Here is a 15,036-nt window from a genome sequence, read left to right on the forward strand (position 1 = left end):
GAAAGATATACAAAGTCTGGGAGACTTAGTTCTACACACACAGCAAGCAGCACGTCCATAGCTGCAGCACCAGCTGGGAGAGTTCCACAGAGAAATTCCATCTCCTAAAACTGTCAGAGGCACTGGCAGGCTGTGGAGAGAGATTTTGTTCTTTTGGGGAAGTAGAGTGTGCAGAGAACCGGCCCAGGGCTCAGTGGTATAGTGCGGGGGGCACACTGACACTCTTAAAAGAGGAGCTGGCAAGACTCAGCAAGGACCCTGGGCTCCTGCACACTCACAACACCTCTGCCAACAAAGAAACCTCTTTAGCGGTTTGGTCCCACTGAGCCCAGTTGCACAGGAAGAACAGAAAATGTCAAGCTAAAGAGACTCTGGGACCCGACTCAGCATGCCTGGCAAGCAGAGGGCTGTGCAGAGTGGAAACTTTAGGCCTGAGTCTCCTGTAGGAGCGTCAAGCTGGAGACTGAATGGTCAGGAGCTGAACCCCAGAGATCTGTTGCTGGGGGCAGGTCCCCTCATAGGCAAGCATGCCCAACCCCCACCTGCGGGATTGCAGGCTCTGCAGTTCAGTGAGGCCAAGCTCAGGAGCCCCCTCCGTGCCCAGTGCATATCCACAGGAAAAGAAGGAGAAGTTCTGAAAGTGCGCTTTCTGAACTTCTATCAGACACTATGAGTTATCCTGTTTCCTCAGGCCCTGATCCACTGAAACCAGCAGAGCAGAAAATTAGAGACAGGTGCAACAAGGGTTGTTCAGGGCCCCACCCAGCCTCAGGTCTTATAGAGATGCCCTCGGGGCCAAGCGTGAAAGAACTGCCCCTTGTACCATATTGTCCCCTCATAGGAAATAGACAACTAATTCACCAGAAACAATTCATCATTGGAAATCATCTGGGACAGATCAAGATGTATGGCCGGGGTATGGGGAAACATTCCCATCATTTTCACGAACACTGAACAGTGCCCCTTGGGGGTGACCCAGGAATTAGACCCTCCCAATTGCACCAGAGGCTCCCTCTAGAGGCAGTTGGAGGTGGTACTGGCAGTGCTATCAGACATTAGATGAACACTTCTGGACCTTGTGCTCATGGAAAGATGTCAGGGCAGAACAGTGGGGAACAGCCAAGCCTGAAGGAGGGAGCAGGAGACTGTGGTTCACTTGTAGTCTCATACAGGCTGCCTAGGGCTAAACTAGTACACCATCTGAAATTTCTTATTATATGCTTATTCTCTCCATAATTATTAATCCTTGCTCATTAGTTGTTGATATGGTGATGGTTGTTGCATTTCTTCAATTTTATTTCTTGATGTTCACTATTACTGTGTTTCAAATCTCAAATTTTACTGTTTCCCTCTCCTACTCATTTTGCCTTCCTCCTGACCTTTCTCTTTTTTTATTTTAAATTTCATTTTTCTCTCTCTTAGCCTGGCTCTCATTCCACATTCTTATGATTTCTTCTCCCTCTATCCTCTCAAAAGCACTTTTACTTCCTTTAGACACCTCATAATCTTTTTTTCTTTCTTATTTCTTACTTAATCCCTTCCCACCTGCACTAGCCTTTGCTCATTTGTTCTCCATATTGCTGTAGTGGATGTTTTTCTTCAATTTGGTCCCTATTTTTACACTATTTTTAAACCTCATATTATACTCTTCCTTTTTTTAACTCCACTTTGCTTTCTTTCTTCCCTTTTACAATTATGATGTAAACTTAATTTTCTTCCATTTTTGCCTTGTTTCTAGTATCTACTCTTATGATTTCCCCTCCATATACCCTCTCACAATCATTTTTCTTTCTGCTACGCATCTCATATTCAATTCTCCTTTCTTATAATAGTATTAATCTCTTCCTATGTTTATTATTATTTGCTCATTTGTTGCTGAAAGTGTGGTTGTGGGAGGCGATTATTTTTATAGGTAAAGGTTTTTTTTTTTCCTGAGTTGTTTTGTTTTTCCTGGAAGCAACTGTATAACACCACAAAAGATGTTGTGGGCAGTGCGACTTTCAGTCAGCCAGCCAGAGGGAAAGATGAAAGAACAACCCAAGAAAAAAAAGAGACAATTACAACAAGTGAGCCCACATAACTGGCATAGAAGGCATCTCATGAGCATCCAGCTCAAAATATCAAGAAGACTGTACCACAGGTCTGAAACTATAGTGGGTCACACTATGAAGACAGGAAGTCAAAGCACATAGATCTAATACATAGAAACAAGCAAAAAGAGTCACCTAAAATAGGGACACAAAAATATAACCCCCAATGGAAAGGAAAGGAGGATTCCTGCAAAAGACAGCTAAATGAAATTGAGAAAAGCAATCTATCAGACATGAAGTTCAAAATAATGGTTATAAGGATACTCAAGGAGCTCAGTGAGACTACAAGAAACCCTATAGAAGCTATAAGGAACTAACTGGGAACTATATCAGCATGAAAAAGGACATAGAAATTGCAAATAAGAGACAGGAGAAAACAAAGAATACAATATTTGAAATGAAGAATAAGCTAGAAGGAATTAAAAGAAGGCTAAATGAAGAGGAGTATCAAAACAGCAAGTTCAAGGACAAGGTAGAAAAACACACCCAAACAGAGAAACAAAATGAAAAAAAAGAAGACAAAAAAATCCAAACAATTAAAAAATGGGCAAAGAACTTGAACAGACACTTCTTCAAGGAGGACATATGAAGGATCCAGACACATATTAAAAATTGCTCAGTATCCCTAGCCATCAGAGAGATGGAAGTTCAAACCACCATGAGATACCACTTCACACTGGTCAGAATGGTCATCATAAACAAAGCAACAAACAACAAGTGTTTCAGAGGATGTGGAGAAAAGAGAACCCTAGTGCACTGTTGGTGGGATTGCAGACTTGTGTAGATTTATATGGAAAACAGTATGGACTTTCCTCTGAAAACTAAAAATGGAACTGCCTTTTGACCTGGCAATTCCACTGCTAGGATTATATCCTAAGAACCCTAAAACACCAGTCCAAAAGAACCTATGCACTTCAATGTTCATAGCAGCACAATTTACAATAGCCAAGTGCTGAAAGCAACCTAAGTGCCCATCAATAAATAAGCAGATGAAAAAACTATGGTGCATTTACATGATGGAATACTTCACAGCAGAAAGAAAGAAGAAGCTCTACCCTTTGCAACAGCATGGATGGGATTGGATAACATTATGCTGAGTGAAATAAGATAGGTGGTGAAAAACAAATACCACATATCTCACCTATAAGTGGAACCTAATCAAAAAAATAAACAAGCAAGCAAAATACAGCCAGAGACATCGAAATTAAGAACAAACTGACAATAACCAATAACCAGAGGGGAGGTGGGAGGGGACAAAGGGGGAGAAAGGGCGAAGGATTTCCAGAAACAACTATAAAGGACACATGGACAAAACCAAGGGGGGTGGAATCAGGGGAGAGAGGTACAGATGGTTGGGGTGGGGGGTAGAGGTGGGGGGAAAAGGCAGACAATTGTACTTGAACAACGATAAAATTTAAAAAATGGAAAAAAGATTAAGAAAAGAAAAAAAGACTCAAAAAGAATACAGATAGTTTAAAGGAGCTGAAGGACAACATGAGATGTAGTAATATTTGTATCATAGGGATACCAGAAGGAAAAGGAAAGAACCAAGAGTTAGAAAACCTTTTTGAAAAAGTAATAACAGAAAACTTCCCTAACTTCATGAGGGAAGTCACAAAAAGTCACAAAACTCCAGGAAGTAAAGAGAATCCCAATCAAGATGAACCCAAAGAGGCCCACTCCAAGACACATTATAATTAAAATGGCAAAATTTAAAGACAAAGAGAGAATCTTAAAGGCAGCGAGAGTAAGCAGCTGGTAACATAAAAGAGAGCTCTGATAAAGCTATCAGAGGATTTCCCAATAGACACTATAAGATAGAAGGGAATAGCACAAAATATTCCGAGCAATGAAAATCAATGGCCTGCAACCAAGACTATTCTATCCAGCATGAATCTCATTTAAAATGGTAGGTGAATAAGGAGGTTCCAAGTCAAAAAGAAAAAAAAATAAAAGACTAAAAGAGTACATCTTCACCAAACCAAGATTGCAAGAGATGTTAAAGGCACTGCTTTAAGATGAAGAAAATGGGAGAGAGAAAAGGAACACAGGTACAAAGGGAAAAAATGGCAACAAATAAGTACCTATCAATAATAACCTTAAATGTAAATGGATTTAATGCTCCAATCAAAAGACATAATGTAGCTGAGTGGATAAGAAAACATGACCTACACATATGCTGCCTACAAGAGACATACCTCAGAACAAAAGATCTACACAGGATGAAAGTGAAGGGATGGAAAATGTTTTCCAAGCAAATGGACATGAAAAAAAGCTGGGGTAGCAATACCTGTATCAAACAAAATAGGTTTCAAAACAAAGGCCATAACAAGAGACAAAGTCACTATACAATACTTAAGGGAGTAGTTCAACAAGAGGATATAACCCTGGTGAACATATATGCACCCAACATAGAGTACCTAAACACATAAGGGGTATCTTGGAGGACTTCAATAAAAATATTGACAGCAACATACTCAGAGTAGGAGATTTTAATACCCCAGTGTCTGAAATGGATAGACCTTCCAAGGAAAGAATCAAAAAGGATATTGTGGCACTGAATGACATTCTGGATGAAATGGACTTAATTGATATATACAGAATCTTTCACCACAAAGAAGAAAATACACATTCTTTTCAAACTACATGAAACATTTTCAAAGAGAGACTACATGTGCAACATAAAACAAGCCTCAACAAACTCAAGAAAATCAAAGTTATATCAGGCATCTTCTTGGATCACAATGACTTGAAATTTAACAAACCCCAAGGAAAAAATTAAAAACAATTAAATACTTAGAGATGAAATATCATGTTACTAAATAATGAATGGTTTACAATGTGATTAAAGAAGAAATCTAAAAGTATCTGCAAACAAATGAAAATGAACACACAACCACCCAAAACCTATAACACTCAGTGAAGGCAGTCCTGAGAGGGAAGTTCATAGCAATGCAGATCTACCTAAAGAAGATAGAGAAATGTCAAATAAGGGCCTCTGAAAATGTGCTCCTTCATAGAAGCAATGATAAACTGACACAATAAAGTGTCAGAATCAATTTTTTCAGAAATCTTGAAATTAGCCAAAAGTTTACATGCAGGTGTTCATAGAATGTATATTAAAGCAGGGGTTGAGGGGTGCGTCTTGGTAAGCACAGAGAGCTCCATGATGTTTGCCTATTGCTATATTATTCTGTCCAGCCCCATAGGAAGCAAAACCAGTGGGCCACAATCATGCTGAAACCAAATAGCCTGGCACACACTAGAGGAGACAAAATGGAATTTTAGCTCCTTCAAGTTTCATTCCTAAAGGTTGTTATTATTTGACTAATCAGCTGGTTCTATGTAAAATCCTGTAAGTCTGTCCATGTTTAACCAGACTTGAAGCTCCAGAGGAATAACCTTTCCTCCTTAGGTAATTGTCAAAAAACAGTTGCAGCTCATTGATTAACTTTTGTTGGCTTGAGGTGAAAAAATAAATTTCATCTTATTTTTTCACTAGCCATAAAATAGGCAATCACAAAACCTCAAAAGGAAAAGTTTAGGTATAAAGTGTCCATGGAATCATTGAAAAGCTCCAACACATTCCTCGGAAGCTACAAGGCCAGACACACAGATAGTCTTTGTTTATACCAAGAGAAACTTGAGACAACCTTACATTCTCCCTTGGCCTGAATTTGAGGCTCTGCTCAATCAGGAAATAAAGATAAAGGCAGAATTGTCACCTGGCTGGTTAAGTGTTGATGGCATGCCCCAACACACACACAGAGCCTTTCATAAGAGATTGTGAGATACAGACTCCAAGCATTTAAGGAAATCTCAGTGCAATCTTTAGTTGACAACTAAACTAACTGGGGCAGAGACTTCAGTGGCTCAACAAGGCAAAGAACATAGACTTTAAAGAATTATTCAGAAAAGGTATTAAACAGCAAAGCATAACAACAACAGGCGCTGGAGAGGGTTGGGAATCTGATTTCCAGAGTTGCAGCATTATAGTATTTAAAATTTGAAGGTATCAGCAAAAAAATCTTAAGTATGCAAAGAAGTTGAAAACACAGCAATTTATTTTCTAGAGAAATATAATATTAAAGAAACTAATATACTCTGCTTCTCACCATGATGAACAAATTAGTACTGCATTTCTTCTTTTACTGTAAACAACTGAGACACTGAAAAACGTAACACAACTGTTTATAGATATTGAATTAAAGGCAGTACATGGCTGGTATGCCTACAAGAGGGAAATAAATGAGGTACACTCTATTAACACATTGGATATCTTCCCAGAAGTATTTTATGGACAGAAGTTTAAAGAATGATGTCCTTAGCAGAACACAATGGCCTCACTGAGTTGAGAAGATAGCAATCAGAGTGGAAGAAATTAAGGTGTCTAGAATCTGAGGAACACAGAAGTGGAGAGGAGGGAATGATCTACAGAAGTGTAGAGAAGGGTCCTATTGATTCTGCAGCTAAAAAATAAGCCTCACATGGAAAGAGTGAAAGTTTCTAAGTCTAGGAAAAAAATGAATCCTTAAGTATCCACAAAACTACTAGTAGAATAAGTGAATTTTAAAAAGTATATCAGATTAATATAAAAATCCGTTGTTTTTATATATGCTAGTAGTAAGCATTTGAATATGATATTTAAAACTATACAGGGACTTCAAACTTAATAAAATATGTAAAATAGAGGAACAATAAAAACATTGTTGAGAAAAATTAAAAACATCTAAAGAAGTATAAAATATATCATGTTCATGGATTGAAATACTTACTATTGATTTAACCATGCCCAAATTGATCTGTAGACTAAACACATTCCCAGTCAAACTCATCCATTCATAAGCACTCTGTAGAAACTGAAGGTTTTATATAAAGAGCACTACAGCTAGAGATAAAGGTAGACATATATTTATATATAATGTATATATTATATAAGCATATGTATGTAACATATGTTAGATACATCTATATAACCAAAGGACCTAGAAATTGCCAAAAGGAAACTATTGGAAACTATTACTGTTTGATTATAAGGCTAACTATAAAATTACCATAATTGAGGCAGTGTGATATTGATACTTTGATAAATGTTTATATATCAATGATACAAAATGGATAATAAATAGACCCATTATTTGTCGCTTTTACCACAATAAAGCTGAAAAAAAAGAAATGGATTCACACCTATGTGGCCAATTTACTTTTTAAATTTGTGGCTAGAGAGTGAAAGAAAGTATTTTCAACACAAGGCTAGAACAGCTGCATATCCATAGGGAAAATCATTATGTCACAATTTACATAGATATTAAATTACTACGTGGGGATGTTAGTTAAATGAGACAAAAATTGTATAACACACATTAAGTGGTTAAACATGAACTTACCACATGACACAAAATTATTATATTTATTTTTAGAAACAAAAATATATGCCAACAATTTTCACAAATTATTAATAATTTATTAATAATATTCAAAACTTTAAATAATATAAATTTTAACAGATGATGTTTGCAATATACATACATTAGAATGATACACAGATATGAAAAGTAAAAAGTTAATATATACAAAACAACTTGAATTAATATCAATACATTTTTCTGAGTGAAAGAAAGCAGACACAAGATTTGCATTAGTAAATACTCATTGAACTTAACACTTAAAATGAATTAATTTCATTGTGTATGAATAATACTTCAAATTATTTAGTAAGTGATATTGAAAAATATAAAATATCCTGTTATACTATCTGGGAGCTAAAGTTAAACTTATTATAGTTTCACAGAAATGTTTTCACTGAAATATATTTAATTTGAGGTCTTCAGTATCAAAGTAGAAAGCAAAAACACTCTAAATTCTTTTTCTTGTTTTATGTTTCTTATTTTATTTTATTTTTGTTTTTATTGGGTTGAGTGGTTCACAAAACCACATAGTTTAAAGTGTAGAAACCAACAAAACATCATCTACACTCTGCATCTTCAGCCCATCACCCAAAACAAGTTTCTTTCCTCCCTCATTTACTCCCCTTTGCTTTTCCATTTCCCTCACCTCCTTTCCTTCAGGCTATCATCACACTCTTGTCTGTGTCTATGTGTTACCCATATCAATTTTTTAAATCCCTTTACCTTCTTTCTTCCATCCCCTCAACCCCACTCTCTTCTGACCACTGACAGTCTGTTCCATGTATCCATGTCTCTGTTTCTATTTTGTTCATATGTTTCCTCTCTTTCTTAACAACCCATTTAATTGATTTTACTTTCATATTTATTTTCATGAAAATGTTTTCTTCTTTTCACAAATATTATATTTCTTTTAATTTAATAATGAAATTTGTAAAACCTATTGTGCTTCTCTCAATGACTTTATATGCCAGAATGCAATAACTAAATATGTGTTCAATCATAGTAATATTGGACTAAATAGATAACATATTGGATATTCCTTATCATTTCACATTTAAATTACTATCACTTTGTATACAGTTACCATATTGTGTATTTGACTTCATCTCAAACATCATTGTACTTTAAACAGTTTAAAAAGTGCTTTGGTTACAGAATTACTTAACAAAAAAGAAAAAAGAATCAGCCTTTTGATAGTTTAAATAAAGTTATATAGAAATGTCACATGTAAATATTTTAGCCATTTAATGGGAAAAACATTTTGAAATGTAGTTAATATGAAATACCTTAAAAATATTACTGATAATGCAACACATTTTTTCAGAAAGGTTGTAATAGGGATTAATGCATTTATTTTGTCAAATATTTATTGAATGCCTATATATCAGAAACAATTTTTCATACTTGGCATATGTCAGTTAATAAAGACACAAACTCATTAAATAGTGATGAGGATAAGAGAATACTGTAGGTGGATAGATGGATGGATAGATAAGTAGATAGATAAATGTAATGTGAGAGGTTGCTTAGAACTATAAAATAAACAAAATGTGGAATAAGATAAAGGAAATCAGCTGGAACATGAGGATGAGGGCCAATTACAGTATATAATTTGATGGCTGAGGTTGGAGCAAAAGCTTGATAGAGCTTTCCAGATAAATGGTCAGCAGGTTCAATGGCCCTAAAGTGGAGTGTACAGGTATTTTCCAGCAACAGCAAGTTCTGAGAGTGGAGTAAATGGATAGTTAGGGAGTGTTCAGCAAAGAGGTCTGAAAGTTAAGATCAGGGACAGGAGAGTTTACTAAATATTAAGTTCTAATTGTATATAAAATACAGGGCTAAGCCACCTTGAAAATATATAATTATAATTGTCCTTGATTAGTCAAACTTAAAGTTTAATTTTAATTGAGGTAAAATTTACTACTTATTTTGTATTCCCTTTTACCTCACAAACACCTTAGCTATTTGTGATTCTTTGCCTGGTAGCCAAACACATTTCTGAAAGGTAGACCATTAACCATCTTACCTAATTTAGCTTTTTTTAGTTTTCCATTGACTTGAATCACAACTTGGCGTATTAAGAGACTTCTCAAGAAATCTTCTCTATCCCAGACATGCTCTTGATACCATCCATTGTGCAGTAATAGCATAATTTCCCCTTAGTAATGAGCATCAGTCACCCAGCCAGTATACTAACTCCCTTTTTTGCATGTTAATTCAGAGTCTTGGGGAGCTCAAAGTGATATGGCAATAATCTTAACATTAGTTAAATAGAATCATTTAATATAACTTTATTTCGTAAATCCCTTAGAATCTGTCTGTTTTGAACATGGTGTATGTGAATATGATATTAATATATTTTCTTATTGTTATACCTTTATCTTTCCATTTTTTGCCAGATTTCTCTAAACAGATTCCCTTGGGTTCAATGTTGAGTAGAAGGGCTGAGGGAAAACTTGTTTTTTCTTTTACTTGTTTTCTTGACTTTGTGTGATAGTGTCCAAAGTTTTACCATTAAGCCTTACATTAGCTCTAGGATTTTAGTAATTTCCCTTTTATATTCTGAGGGAGTTCTCTTTTATTTCTAGTTGGTTAAGAATTATTATTTTTAATGACTTAAATTCTGTCAATTTCTACATTTATAAAGATGATCATGTATTTGTTTCTTCTTGAGTTTCTTAATGTAATAAATTACCTTGATACATATTTGAATGTTGAAAATAACTTTATAATCTTGGGCCTTCCTTCTTTTAATAATGATAAATTTCACTTCCAAATATTTTTGAAGTTTTTTCTATATTGTTTAGGAATATTAGTTTATAGTTTTTTTCTTGTGACATTTTATCATGTTTGATAGCTGAGTTATGCTGTTCAAATGAAATGAGCTGAATATCACACTCCTTGAATTCAACAGTCATGTGTCACTTGATGGGGATGCATTCTGAAAAATCTCTCTCAGCTGATTTGATCATGCAAACATCAGAGAATGCACTACACAAACTTAGATGGAATGGCCTCTGCACACCGAGGTGATATGGTATAGCCTATTGCTGCTAGGCTACAAACCTGCACAGCATGGTGCTGTACTGAATATTGCATGGTAAGTATTTGTGTATCTCAACATATTTAAACATAGAAAAGGTGCAGTAAATGTATGGTATGAAAGATTAAAAATGGTACACCTGTATAGGGCACTTACTATGACTGTAGCTGGGGAGACAGGAAGATGTTCTTGGAGAGTTAGCAAGTAGGTGGTGAGTTAATGTGAAGGCCTAAGACATTAGTGTCTACTGCTGTAGACTTTGTAAACACTGTACACTTAGGCTACACTAAATTTATTCTAAACATATTTTTCTTTCTTTAATAATAAATTAACCTTAGCTTACTATAACTTTTTTTTAACTATAGAAACTGCTTATATGTAAAATTTTTTGAGTGTTTTATAATATTGAGCCTAAAACACAAACATGTCCAGTTGTACAGAAATATGTTATTTCTTTATATGCCTTTTTTCAGGTTATTTTCTATTTAAATATTTTTAACTTTTTAAATATTTTTTAAAAGCAACAGCACAAACACACACACTAGTTTAAGCCTATAAAGGGTCAAAATCATTATCACTATCATCCAATTCTATATCTTGTCCCAAAGGAAGTTTCTTTTGGAAGGCAATTAAAGGTGAATTTCTTTGATCTGTAGTTGACTTGGTTTCAGGTTCATTGTGGCAAGTTCATTTCAGGTTGTTTTCAGTCTTAAACTGTACCCCTTAATCCTATAATGTAATCCTTATCTTTAAGGCATGGTTTCTCGATTTTTGCTGACAGTATGAGGTTTTTGCCAAAATCCTTTAACCCCGCAAGTTTTGTACTTCTAATCCTGTCTATTCAGCATTTTTAGCTTTTCTAATAAGGTTTTCTGCTGTGTTTTTGCAGTGTGCAGTCTCAGGCTTCTGTGCACCATAGGAGTCAGCCATAGTTTTGAGATGAATTTGTTTTAACTACTGGTTCACCCTTCTGCTTCACTCTCCTTACTAAGATTCTTCTCCCCAGTGTGCAGACACTCTGGCAAACCCTAATTCCAATTCCAATTTCATAATGCAGTAAAATGGCTTGTGTAAATTGGAAGGTTTCCTTTGTTATGTTGCTTGATAAATGCATTTTTATTTCTTTCTTTTAAGTACTGTTTCCTTCTGTTTTCTTGCTTGCTTTTTATTTCTCATCAATCTCTTCAAATAATTATATATATATATAGTTTATATATAAAATAATATATGATATATATCTCCATAATTTAGTTTATTAATATTATAAGGCAAGTGATTACTTAGTTGTAATTACATTAACTCTTGCAAACTAATTTTTACTTAAGATTAATTTTAATACAATATACTGAATTCATTTTAAAATTTATAAATTAATTTTAATAGCTCTTGGATTTTTTAAAGACAAAATTCAAAACAATAATATTAAATTTAAAAAGAGGCTTTGAAAATAAATTAATTGTATTATATATATACTACATGCTTTTGTTCAATGCTTTAAATTTATAAATGAACTTTATTTGATCTAACCATAACCCTATAAACCAAGAATTATAATCTCTTATATCCAAATGACAATAGAGGTATCAGAAAAAAAGAGTCACTTTAACAAGTTTTATTATTAGGAGGCAGAACCTTGACCTATATTTATTTTTTAGTTAAAATTATTGGTGTGGCATTGGTTGATAAAATTATATAGGCTTCAAGTGTACATTTCTATGATATAGCATGCATATATTACATTGTGTGCCCACAGCCCAAACTCAAATCTTCTGTTGTCATATAGTTGGCTTTCTTTTCTCTTTATTACCCTTCAACCCCCTTCCCTCTGGTAACCACCATACTATTGTCTGTCTCTGAGTTTTTGTTTGTTTCTCTTGTTTGTTCATTTGTTACTGTCAATTTTATATCCCACATATGAGTGAAATCATATGGTTTTTAACTTTTTCTAAGTGGCTTATTTCCCAAAGTCCATCCGAGTTGTTGCAAATGAAAGTATTTCATCTATGGCCACACAGACCTGAACATGTATGATCTCATCTGACCTATACTTGCTTTTCTGAGAAAATCCAATGTTTTAGCTAAAATTCTGAGGACTTTACAAAGATCTCTTCAAGTTTTTTAAAGGAAGAAGAGGTGTTAAAGCAATGGCAGTCAAGACTAAGGACACACAGGAAGCTTTAGGTTGGGAAATAAGAAAATAGATAGGTATACTATTTATGAAGTCAGAATCTTCTACATCTCAGACCTGCATTGTAGTTTTTACAATGTTAGTGAACAAATAAGAGTGAAGTGTTTTGCAGTCCTTTTCTAATGAGAGAGAACAGCAGTTTGAAGGTAGAGATCCTGCTTAAAGTCTGTTTGTATCTTCTATTCTTAAGCCCTTGGAACATTTGGGAAAGTTCTCACTTTTATTGCAGATGCATTCTTTCAGTGAAGAGGTTTGGCACTCCACCCTGCTCCTCTGATCTTCAGTCCATCTCTTCCACTTCTCCTTCTCGTGTGGTCACCATTACCCCTGAAATCTGGGTACTTGGAATAATCCCCCTTTGTTATATTGATTAAACACAAACACACAGCCTATCTCTTCATGCAAATCCTAACAACTTTAATTTAATGAGAATATGTTCATGAGTATTTTGTCATTTTGCTTCTTATGGAACAAAGATAAAAGATAAATAAACTGACAAACAAAATAGAAACAGAGTCATGGACACATGGAATAGACTAACAGCTGTCAGAGGGAAGGAGGGAGGGGGAAAATAAGGATAAACAAAGGTGAAAGGATTAGGTAAAGAACATATATGCATGACCCATAGGCACAGACAACAGTGTGGCGATGGCCACACTGTGGTGCAGGGGTTGAATGGAGGTGGACAAAGGAAGAGAGAAGATGGAGACATCTATAATAGTGTTAAAAATAAATATAAAGAAAAATGTAAGAATGGGAAAGGGAAAATAAATCTGTGAAAGTCCATAATGTCATTACATGCATACCATGCTCAAACACATACCCATATACTTAACACATACACCTACATTTCATTCTAAGAGGCAAGTGTTTCAAAACAAAACAAAGTCATCAGTGTTACAATCTCTTGTAGATAATGCTCCATGTGAATTACCTTCTTCAGTACTTCAGACAATATCACTGCAGCAGTGAGATCTCTTGAGGTACATTCTCCTGTACCTCAAGCAGGACTAAATTTAAGCAAGAACAAACAACAAAATGATGAACTACACCAACACCTAAGCAACCTGACAACCCAAGTTTTTGTTATGCAGAGCTTTGCTCTTTTTGAGTTTTTGAAACTATCCTCCCTTTTTTCACCACCACTGTCTTTAAATAAAATGTTTTCTTCTTTGTCTCATTTTCATGTAACTTGGTAAAATCCAAGACAACTAGCTATTTAGGACTGTTCACTAATTATTTTACAATATAAAAGCTTATTTTGGGTCTCATCACATATCCACACTCTGCAAGCAAATTTTAATCTATAATGCTCCCATACTTTATTTGTGTAAGATTATATTTGGGCAGGATTCTTTTTGTTTTCCTGTTTTTGACTTATAGGAAAAAAATAGACAAAATGTTTAGAAAAACTAAAAATTTTAAATTTTATATGCAAATGTAAATAAACATTATTATAAAACTATGGTGGCTAAAACTTGGTTTGTTTGATATCTGGACAGTTGAACAGAAATGTCTAGCAACTGCATTGTTAATATGTTGAGAATGATTTGTTGAGTCATTCAGTACATAATATAGAGGTACATCTGATTATTTCTAGATTAAATAGTAATTAAAAGGTTTTTAGGATACAGGGTTATTTAATAAGATATCAAAGATAGATATATGTTCTTCAATTTTGAACTCTGTTTTAAACAGTATTTTTGATTCATTGTAAAATATAGAATAGAAATGGAGTTTAATAGAGATAATCTCCATATAAAAATCATTTAATTATAACATTAGAGGGCTAACAAGACATGAAAAGCAGAAATAGCAAAGAAACACAAAGTTGCTGAATATTTGCATGCATATATACTACATATGAGGTCTGCCCAGGAGGTATCCAGCCATGTAATATGAAAAATAGAAAAAAGGACACATGGACAAAATCAAGGGGGAGGGTGGAGGTAGGGGAGGGAGGGGGGTTCAGCTGGGGTGGGGTGGAGGGATGGGGAGAAAAGGCATACAACTGTAATTGAATAACAATAAAAATTTTAAAAAAGAAAAGAAAAGAAAAATAGAGACATTTGTTGAAGGAAATACAAGATACAAGAATCATTGTATGTAGTACAATGATGTCTCAGTCCCCTTCAAAGTAGGCACGTTGGGAACTCAGAGAGTTCTCCCCAATAGCCATCAGCTGCCCCATAGTATTTTCCTGAATCTCATCACAAGTCTGAAATCCCTTACCTTTCAAAGGTGATTTTAGTTTTGAGAAACCCAGAAGCCACAGGGCCCTATATCTGAGCTGAAAGGGAGGGGGCT

The sequence above is a fragment of the Desmodus rotundus genome, chromosome 6, assembly GCF_022682495.2.
Source record: "Desmodus rotundus isolate HL8 chromosome 6, HLdesRot8A.1, whole genome shotgun sequence".
In the NCBI taxonomy this organism is placed as follows: domain Eukaryota; kingdom Metazoa; phylum Chordata; class Mammalia; order Chiroptera; family Phyllostomidae; genus Desmodus; species Desmodus rotundus.